Source organism: Papilio xuthus, unplaced genomic scaffold, assembly GCF_000836235.2.
Source record: "Papilio xuthus unplaced genomic scaffold, Pxut_1.1 DF829129.1, whole genome shotgun sequence".
Lineage (NCBI taxonomy): Eukaryota > Metazoa > Arthropoda > Insecta > Lepidoptera > Papilionidae > Papilio > Papilio xuthus.
This window is the reverse complement of record NW_013529520.1, coordinates 2,703,698-2,713,964: the sequence shown is the minus strand read 5'-3', so window position 1 is coordinate 2,713,964 and position 10,267 is coordinate 2,703,698. Positions and strand designations below refer to the sequence as shown.

The 10,267-nt window shown below is 34.2% G+C and overlaps 2 pseudogenes across 1 annotated transcript; both read left to right on the top strand.

Moving 5' to 3' along the window:
- The first annotated feature begins 2,491 nt into the window (after positions 1 to 2,491).
- LOC106120172 (retinol dehydrogenase 13 pseudogene) lies at positions 2,492 to 3,553 on the top strand (annotated as a pseudogene).
- A 712-nt stretch (positions 3,554 to 4,265) lies between these two features.
- Positions 4,266 to 5,643, top strand: LOC106120061 (retinol dehydrogenase 11 pseudogene; annotated as a pseudogene). Its single transcript, XR_001227979.1, has one exon. The product of XR_001227979.1 is annotated as a retinol dehydrogenase 11 pseudogene (transcript).
- The last annotated feature ends 4,624 nt before the right edge of the window (positions 5,644 to 10,267 follow it).

Genomic DNA, 10,267 nt, shown 5'->3' with positions numbered 1-10,267 from the left:
ACCTCTCACTTCCTAGCATGGCGCGTATAACGCCGGGAAGTGAGAGGTCGTCGCCGATCGCCGCCACCAGGGTGCGGCGCTCTTCTGACCAGGCGCAGCACACTTCCAGCGTGTGCTGCGCCGTATCTTCCGGGTCGCCGCACCCATGGCACAGCGCCGTCTCCTCCCTTCCAATCCTCCACAGGTACCGCCCGAAACAGCCGTGTCCGGACAGCACCTGTGTCAGACGGAAGGTGAGGGACCCGTGGCTCCTCCCACACCATTCCGGGAGCTGTGGGCGTATGGCCTCTATGGTTCGCACGCCATATTCGGCGTGCATAAGGCCACTCGCCCAGAGCTCCACGGTCGTCCTCCTCCTCGCCTCCCGGGCACGGGAGAGCTCCTCCGGGGCCAGTACTTCGCCCCGGGCTCTTTGTTCCGCCCGCGCCCAGTAGGCTTCAGCCAGCACTCCCGCCTCTATTTCCCAAGGCGGGGTGCCGGCCAAAACGCAGGCCGCCGCGTGGCCTACCGTACGGTAGGCCCGGCAAGCACGCGCCGCAACAATGCGTTGCGGCCTGCGGAGGAGGGCCCTGTTCGATGCGTTGAGGGCGTCTGCCCATATTGGCGCACCGTACAGGGCCATGCTTCGGACGACCGTGGTGTACAGCAGCCTTGCATGTACACCCGGACCTCTGAGGTTAGGGAGGAGCCTCGCAAGGGCTGAGGCCGCGCCCACGAGCCGGGGGGTCAGCGCTCGGAAATGGTCCCCGAAACGCCAACCCCCGTCGAGGACAAGACCCAGATATTTTATCCGGGCCTTGACCCCGATCTCGTCGCCGTTGACCCGGAGGGTGGCCCTCGCAGGTACCCTCCACTTCGGAACGGTTTTAAAGCCCTCAGAAAAGCAGTAAATCGCATTAACTTTGAATTTATTAAATGAAAGGTTTTCAGAAGTACTAAAATGTCGGTTTTCTTGACGCCTTTGTAATTACTGATACATTTATTCATAGCCTTGGAATAGGGTAAAGGTCAGGACACACCATTATATCATAGTATCCAAATGTTATGTCGATAATATACTTTGCACTAAAAGAAAAAAATTGTGTAATTACTTTTTTTTTACATTCGAAAACCGCTTTGATAATTTTTTGTAGTCACTTAATGACTTTTTTAAAGCGATAGGATGCAATAGTTTTTTTCAAATTTTAATTTGCCGTAACAAGTATGTATAATTATTTTATAGTTTATTTATAAAACAAATGTTATTGTAAATTCCATTATTAATAATTGTGGAACATTTTTAAGAATCCAAATCCTAAAGTGCATTTCTCATCCGACATCCCCGTTGCGGCAAGTATTCTATCTCTGGCAGCATTACCACGGCTTTGCCTTCGACAAGAGAGAATTATACGACCTCCGCCGACTGCCAAATGTATTGTGGCTCGAAAAACACACCAATACACGTAGATTAAGGGTAACTATAACAAAACATTTTTAAGATAGAAACGTATTTACGTTGTGAAACACAGAAAATGATGATATAAATAATCGAAAATTATATAATCTTCAAAAGTTAAATTGAAATTATTCGTTAACATGTACTTTTTTAATTTTATTTCTTCATTTTATGTAAGCTTTTTTTATAATTTATTACAACAAAAGATTTTATGTTTTTGATTTTTTTTTATACAGTAATTAATAAATAAAAATTAAAGATAAGCAACTTGTTTTTCAATTTATGATACAACGTTTATATCATCGAAGAATAAAATCGTCAGGAAGTCTAATCTGTGAAACTTTGTCCAATTTAATAATTTAATTTATTGCTTGTTTAAATATTACACTAGAAAGGTTATTTTCGATCTTTAATTTCTTCTGAGTTACTTTTTAATCTAAATTTGTAGGAAAAATTCCATTTGTACCGTCACGTTCTAATACTCAGGATTCTTGTTATGTGTAAATCGCGTGAGAGACGAAAACAAACTCAGTTTCACAATTGCTAAGAAACACCTTCGATCCTTTTAAAGTACTTTGTAAACACATTTCAAGGGAATACTCAAATTTAAACCACAGTCCCGATTAAATAAAACTAAAATAATACTCACAAAATGTGCTACCGAAGACAGACAATTTTGTGATACTGAGAATTTATTTCTTCTTCTAGCTCTACAGCTCTTTGTAGGCCTCGGTATATCTTTTTCTACTCTATTTTTTTCTTGATACATCTTTTACATCTTGGGCTTTACGGCACAATATGGGCCAGAGTGATAAAATAATGTATAAGCAAATCAAAATATTATTAAATTAAATTATTTTATGTTGTTTTTCCTCAAGGTTATCTCAATTAAATAAGACAAAAATGTATACAGTAAAATAAAATAAAAAAACATCTTTGTTTACATGTTAAATTGTATCCAGTCACCTATTAAAAATCCCCACTTTAATAAACATTTTATTTGCATAAAAATTCGAGCTATGAGAATGGCTCTTCAGTATAATATAGACTTTCACTATAACAAGTTCTATAGGATTAAAATCTTTTAAGAAACATGTATATGGAATATTACTTTGCATTCAATTTGATGCTTATCATTTTTGTTTTTATTCTGTGGACTTACTGCAAACTATCAGTTGGTATTTGCAAATGCAAGAATCATTTAGTTGGAAAGGTTACAGTGATAACAGGCGGCTGCACTGGAATTGGTTTTGAAACAGCAAAAGATCTAGCAGAAAGAGGTGCCAGAGTTATTATAACTGACATAGATGACAAACGAGGAATCAATGCTAAGAATGAGATCATTGCAGCAACAGCGAATAACGATATCCACTATCACCACTTGGATCTTGCTTCTTTTAAATCTATAAGAAAATTCGCAGCAGAAATCCTTACTCAAGAAAAACGACTAGATATTCTTATCAACAATGCTGGTATGTTCGGTTCAGAAAATGTCAAAACTGAAGATGGTTTGCTACTTGGAATGCAGGTCAATTACTTTGGACCATTTCTTCTAACTAATCTTCTACTACCTTTACTGAAATCATCAAAACCCAGTCGTATAATCAACGTGTCATCGATGATAAGCTATTTCGGTACAATAGATCTTCAAAATCTTAATATGGAAAAGGAAACTTCTGAAACATACAAAAGAGAAAAGGTTTATGCAAATTCGAAACTTTGCTTAATTCTTATAACATACGAATTAGGTCGAAAGTTGAAAGGCACCGGGGTGACTGCTAATTGTTTACATCCTGGAGTATCCCTAACTGAAATGTCAGGAAATACCAATATAGCATTGATTGCGTATTCTCTACCATGGTTAAAGCTGTTTTGGAAAACAAAGTGGGAAGCGGCACAGACAAGCGTATACTTAGCAGTGTCGCCAAAAGTTGCCGACGTGACTGGAAAATATTTCAAAGATTGTCATGAATCGAGTGCACTTGCTCGGCAAGCAAAAGATACGGAATTAGCACATAAATTGTGGACATTAACTGAGGAACTCGTTGGGATGTGAATTGTGATTTTAGGAAAGTGTTTGTGATAGTTTCGACATAATACGTTCATGTGGTATTTGAGAACTGATGTGTTAAGGTATAATTCATTACTTCTCTTAATAATATTAACTTCTTCTAAATAAGTAAATCTACATTATCAGCAATCTACATTGATCGTGTCATGCATAATTGCATAGCACAAAATTTACGGTCATAGCTTTTTGTTTAGTTGCAGAAAAAATATGGGGTTACCCAACATTTTAATAAATAAGTATTTGCTATTTATTTCTGTACTCATTATTGATCAAACTGGTATTATTGGGCGCACAAAAGGAAAATAAAAGTGAATATGTGCATAAAATCTAATGATCTTCAAAAATAAATATATTGCGCTAAAACAATTTTATGTTTTATACACCTTCCAACAAAACCTGTTAGTTACCGTTCAATTTATCTACTATATTTATTATTATATAATATTAAATGGCAAAAGAGCAAGCGGCTCTTTGGTTTCACCGAAATAACGAAGCGACCGCTGCTCATTGACGTCCGCAATTGCAGTTTACGACCTTTTACCTTTAATCGACGGAGGCTACCCAGAAAAGGAATGTTTCCCCTTCCTATGCGTCCCCTTCTCCGTCAAAACCACTTCCCCTTCCCATCCTCTATAATAAACGACACGTGTATTTCTAATAAATAAAAATATTAATAGATATTTTTAATAGTTAGCAACGTTTAGTTTAATCAATTAGCTTCATAAAATAAACCAAGCGTTAAGTACAAAGACATGTATAATTCATTTTTAATATCTTTGAATATATAATTTAACAAATATTTTGTAATAAATTTAAACTAACTGAATTACATGAACACCTCTCGTATCGGAACTATAGTTTCAAAATACTTATATGATGTTTCATTGGCATGATTCAGAACTCATGCGGAAAATTTATTTAGCAATGACTATTTAGTTAGCGACTTGCTGCCGTCGAGGAATCATGTTAATTTTGTTATTATTATTTGTTTTTGTGTCGGTAATAGCGACATGGGCATACTTCAGACTAACTCTCGGTATATGTAAAAGTAGCCGTCATTTAGTAGGCAAAGTGGTTATTGTGACTGGAGGCAACGCTGGAATCGGATATGAAACAGCAAAAGACTTAGCAGATAGAGGAGCTCGTCTTATAATCGCCTGTAGGAATGAGGGACGTGGTACATCCGCCAGAGACAGCATCATCAAGGCAACCGGTAACAACAACGTACATTACCGGAACCTAGATTTGGCATCACTAAAATCTGTGAAAAAATTTGCTGAAGACTTCTTAAAAACCGATAAACGTCTCGACATACTTATCAACAATGCTGGAGTATTTGCATCGGATAATGTCAAAACCGAAGACGGATTATTATTAGGAACGCAAGTAAATCATTTTGGGCCTTTTCTCTTGACATATTTGCTATTGCCACTACTAAAATCATCGGCGCCAAGTCGTATTATTAACGTATCTTCGATAGCATATGCAAATTGTGATATGGATCTGCAAAATTTGAATGCTGAAAAAGAAAATGAGAAGACGTATAAAAAGATAAATTTGTATGGAATGTCAAAACTTTGTAACATTCTTATGGCAGTAGAATTAAGCCGTCAACTTAAAGGTACAGGAGTGACAGCCAATAGTTTACATCCAGGTTTAGTAAGGACAGATATACTTTACGACATTAATGTTTTCGGTTTTCAATTGTTTTTACCAGTGATAAAATATTTTACAAAGTCTGCATGGGAAGGTGCACAAACGTCTATATATCTGGCTGTTTCGCCGGAAGTTAATGACATATCAGGAAAATATTTTGTGGACTGTCGTGCTATGAAAAATGTGAGGAGAAATGGATATGATTTAGAGTTAGCACGCAAACTTTGGGAATTGTCAGAGAAGTATGTGGGTATCAAAGGAGATCATTAGTAAAATTACACATAATATTAGTGAAAACAATCTTAATGTTAAAAATGTAGTGTTATATAACTTACATAAAGCCAAACTTTAATTGATTTAAACAACAAAAATGTTGTTCCAGTTTTAAATGTCATAATACACCTTTGCCTTTGTTACGCCTTATACGTTTTTGTTAATTTAAATAATAAATTAAAACAAAAACCGATAATTTTTTTTGACAACAGAAATTTTAAAATGTAGATAAAATATATTAAAAAAAAACCAAAACTTCTTGTTTTAATGTTATTTTTTGCAGTCATTGAAAAATAATGCATTCCTATATTTTTTCATTAATTGATAAAAATTGAATACTTTTTTAAATTATTTCTTTCTTTCGCCTAAATTAATTCCGTGTGTTTAGTCAACTGTACCTTTCCTTAATCTAAAGTCCTTTCCTAGTTCTAAAATAGAACGTCCCAATTGATATTCGTTAACAAATCGTTTCGATGTTTAAACCGGTCCGAATTAATACTAGACCCGGTAGTAGCACTGATATCAGAATAAGGTTATTTTCCATTTTTGACATAAAGAATCACAAGACCAATATGAGGCAATATGTGTTGCTAAGACAACATTCCTGTAAGACATTTTTACTCCTGAACAAAATTGTAGGCTTTTCCTCTTGTTATTAAAAAACAAAATTAATAATACGTATCTTACAGGTTTTAAATCAAAGCAAACTTACTTAATAATACAGGATGTGTGGTACGAGAGACTTCTTATTCAGGTATAAAGAGAATTGATGTAATATATACATAACAAAGTTAATTTTAGATTGTCCTATGTCATCATTCAGATTCACTGTCCGTATGTTATAAAAAAATGTATTTATGATTTTATATGTATGTAAAAACTGTTTGCGTCATCATTTTTACAAGCTTCTATTGTTATTTTATATACTCATTTAATTATATAAGATTGATTTTACATTAGCAATTTTTTTTCTGTAGTATAAGGTGGCAAACGAACAGTACAGAACCTTAACTTGCTAAAAAAGCGAAGAGACCGCTGCCCATAGACATGCAAATTTGCAGATACAGGACGTAAGACGCGACGCATAGAAACAAGATATATCCCATTCCTATGCTTCCTTCTTCTGCCAAATCGACTAACTCTTCCTAAAAGAAAAGGACGGGAAAGGGAGTTTTCTCCGTTTCCTTTGTGGTCGTGATATTTCACCGGTCGAGGCGGCCAATCCGTGGATCAGATATGTTTGTTGTTGGCTCTACCATTGTACTTGAACCATTAAATTTGAGCTCTAGGCTAGAGCTAGAAATGGTTTAAGACAGTACCCGAATGGTGGGATTCGAACCATCGACCACGTCATCGAATAACTAGGTTATAAAAAAAATTAAATTTCATATAACTCAGTCAAATAATACTAAATTAATAATACTCAAAAGTAATAAACCTTTTGTATATTTATAAGAGAACAACAACATTAAAATTATAATATAAACTATTTTTTTTTAATTTATGACAAATATTAACAACAAATGGGCCTTTCAAATTTAATTTGTTTTACACTTGTTTCAATGTACAATATTAATTAATTAATTATTATGTTATTTTATCTCGTGCGTATTTTTTCCTCATATGGTTAAGGCGCTGATGGCATTAACGACGTAAGTAGACTAATATTGACGTAACATTTTATATTTAAAGGTTTATTCATAATTTTTTAGAATATCAAGCTAAAAAAACACAATGACGTTAAATACTCACCACTTATTTGTACAGTCTTTATAGTAAATACGTGACATTACTTCGACGAAATGCGTTTTTTTATTCGTTGCTGTTATTGCTATTATCAAAGCAAACTAAGATAAAACTATTATTGTTTTAGATATGGCTTTAGGCAGTAATTCCATATTATTTCTAGATTTTATATATTTTATCCTAATAAAAAAGATTGATTTAATTTATTAATTATAATTTTATTTTACTTTCTAAGGCCATCTGTTAGAAAATAATGACACCAATAAGTCATGTATAAGTTACTAGCTGTCGCCCGCGGCTCCGTCCGCGCGGAATCAAAAATAGATGTCGGCCGATTCTCAGACCTACTCAATATGCTCACAAAATTTCATGAGAATCGGTCAAGCCGTTTCGGAGGAGTATGGGAACGAAAATTGTGACACGAGAATTTTATATATAAGATGATTTTATGCATTAAAAGGTTATTTTAAATTATTCTTTTCAAATTATGACAAGTCTTCATAAGCCCAAGTAGAGCAACGCATTTGTTCGTTAAATGTATCGTAAATCTATACTTACTATTTATATTAAGAAGTAAACAAAACAGAAACAACTATTTGCCTTCTTAACGAATTTATTCCGTTGGGGGGAAACGGGAGTGAAAACCAAATTGTGCAGCTTCGGATGCTGTGCTTAGAAATCTTTTAGAGATTCAATTACTCGTTTGAAAGAAACCTTTTCCCTTTAAAGAAACCCGTTAGTAGTAAAATATTCTTTTCAATTTCAGTAATTGAATTTCTTTGATAGACCAACAACTTTGACTATGCTTAAAGTTATATTTTTCAATATATTCCCTTAGAGATAGAACATAGACTCTGTTAGAGACCGCCAAGCACGTGAGCTTTAACCTATTTTCATTTCGATACACTGATAAGTTGTGTAAACATTTCTCTGAGTATAAAATAAAATAAACTTTAGTTTACATTAAGCAAAGGTGCTAGAACCTTATCGTCTTCAAAAACTTTTTAATACTCTTATTAAATAGTAAAATCTATTAACATAAAAGCCAATTGTCACTAAGTTAAATGGTTCTGTAAGATACGTTATAATCATTTATATAATACAATTCGTATAAAGAAGTCAAACATATAACAGAGAAAATTGGCTCGTTTCTACTACCATACGAAACTTTTCAACTCACTTTCATTATACGCGTACACAATATTCTGTTTGTAAGAAATTCCTCTGCATATAAAACAACTTTTTAAACTTTGAATTAATTTTTGTTTGTTATAATCAACATAATGAATTGTAGCATGATTTACGTTTTCACACATAGAAATTTGTTAAACAGGCAAACTGATATAAACATAAAAATAACAAAGAAACTAGCTGTCGCCCGCGACTCCGTACGCGCGGGATTAAAAAATAGATAGTAGCCGATTCTGAGAGCTACTGAATATGCATATAAAAGTTCATTAAAATCTGTCTAGTCGTTTCGGACGACTATGGTAACTAACTGTAACAGGAGATTTTTATATATATGATAAAATTCGAGTAACGAATTATACCGATATATTCAAAAGAAGATAACTTGTTATCCTTAAACAAAACAGCGTTTCAACCGGTCTTAAAGTGGGTTGGATTTTAGCCTCACATAATAAAAATGATAATCCAGCATGTGGATACAAACTGCCTTTCTCTGTTAATTTCAGATTGTATAACAATATTAAATTATAATTTAATATGCAAAATTAATTAGAAAAACTGGTCAAGTGCGAATCAGATTCGCGCCCCGAGGACCTTCTAGGTTCTAGGGTTCTGTTTTTTTCTTATGAGATACGGAACCCTAAAAACTCATACATTCTTGACCATTGATTCTTAGTTCAACTACAGCAAGTTGAACTAAATTTTACTAATATTACATATATAAATTGAAAATTTGATTGTTTGTTTCCTTTGAATAAGATGCGAAGCTACTGAACCGATGGAAATATAATTTTACTATTAGAAAGACACATTGTCCACGGGTGACGTAGGCTACAATTATTACTAGATTTTTTAATTCCGTGCAGACAAAGTCGCGTACAACTGCTAGTATGTTCAATAAAAAAGTACAACAAAACTGTATCATATGAAATGGTAAAAGCTTAACTTGCGAGCTTAAGATAAGATATCATAAATCACTTTGATGTTGGCTTAGAATCTTGTCTTTTGTGTTCCAAACTTTGTACGCTATGAAATATTGCCAAAAGTTACACAAACATCTCCTAAAGTGTGCTGTTGAAAATATATAACGCAATGGACTTGGACAGCGCACTCGCAGACGAAGATGCAACTTCAGGGCTTAGTAAGCAATTTATGAATGCACAATACAAACACACGAAAACTCACAACAGTAATTTTGTTATTAAATTAATGACATATATGTATGTATTAATTAGATACTGTTGCCATTTTCATTACGAATTAATTCATATATCACGAAACGCGTAGTCATTTAATAAATTATGACAAAGAAATATATTTCAATTTTTTTTTGATATTTTTTAAAAAATTACTCGAAAAATATTGTTTATTTAAAAAATCTACCAGACCTCCTCGAAACAAACAAAATTTTGGCGCAATAAATAATTTAAAACCTAAAAGGTGTTGACTCAAGGCCGTACGGAGCGGCGACATTTACAGACCCAGAAATGTTGAAAGGGTAATTAATGGATGAATAAATTGTAAAATGTCTTCCTATATTCCTTATAAGAAAAGTGTTATCTTTTCATCGATATCAGAAATATTTTATGTAATAAAAAACACATTTTGTATCGTGCAATTACGGTTATTGTTGTTAAGAATGCGACACCGCCAGCATTCTGCTTCAGCAAAATAAAAGCGCTCAGTTTGACAATGGCCGCTTTAAGTACACGAAGATGTAACAAGGGCGCTTCCATTAAAACAATATCCTATTTCAATGAAACTATCAAAACTAAAGTGATCTATTGTACCATACGTTTTATACAGAATGTAATAATTTTATATAATAATAATTATAAATGCCTTACTGTTTAAATATATCTCTTTAATGTTACATGTTTCATCATCCTACAGGAGCC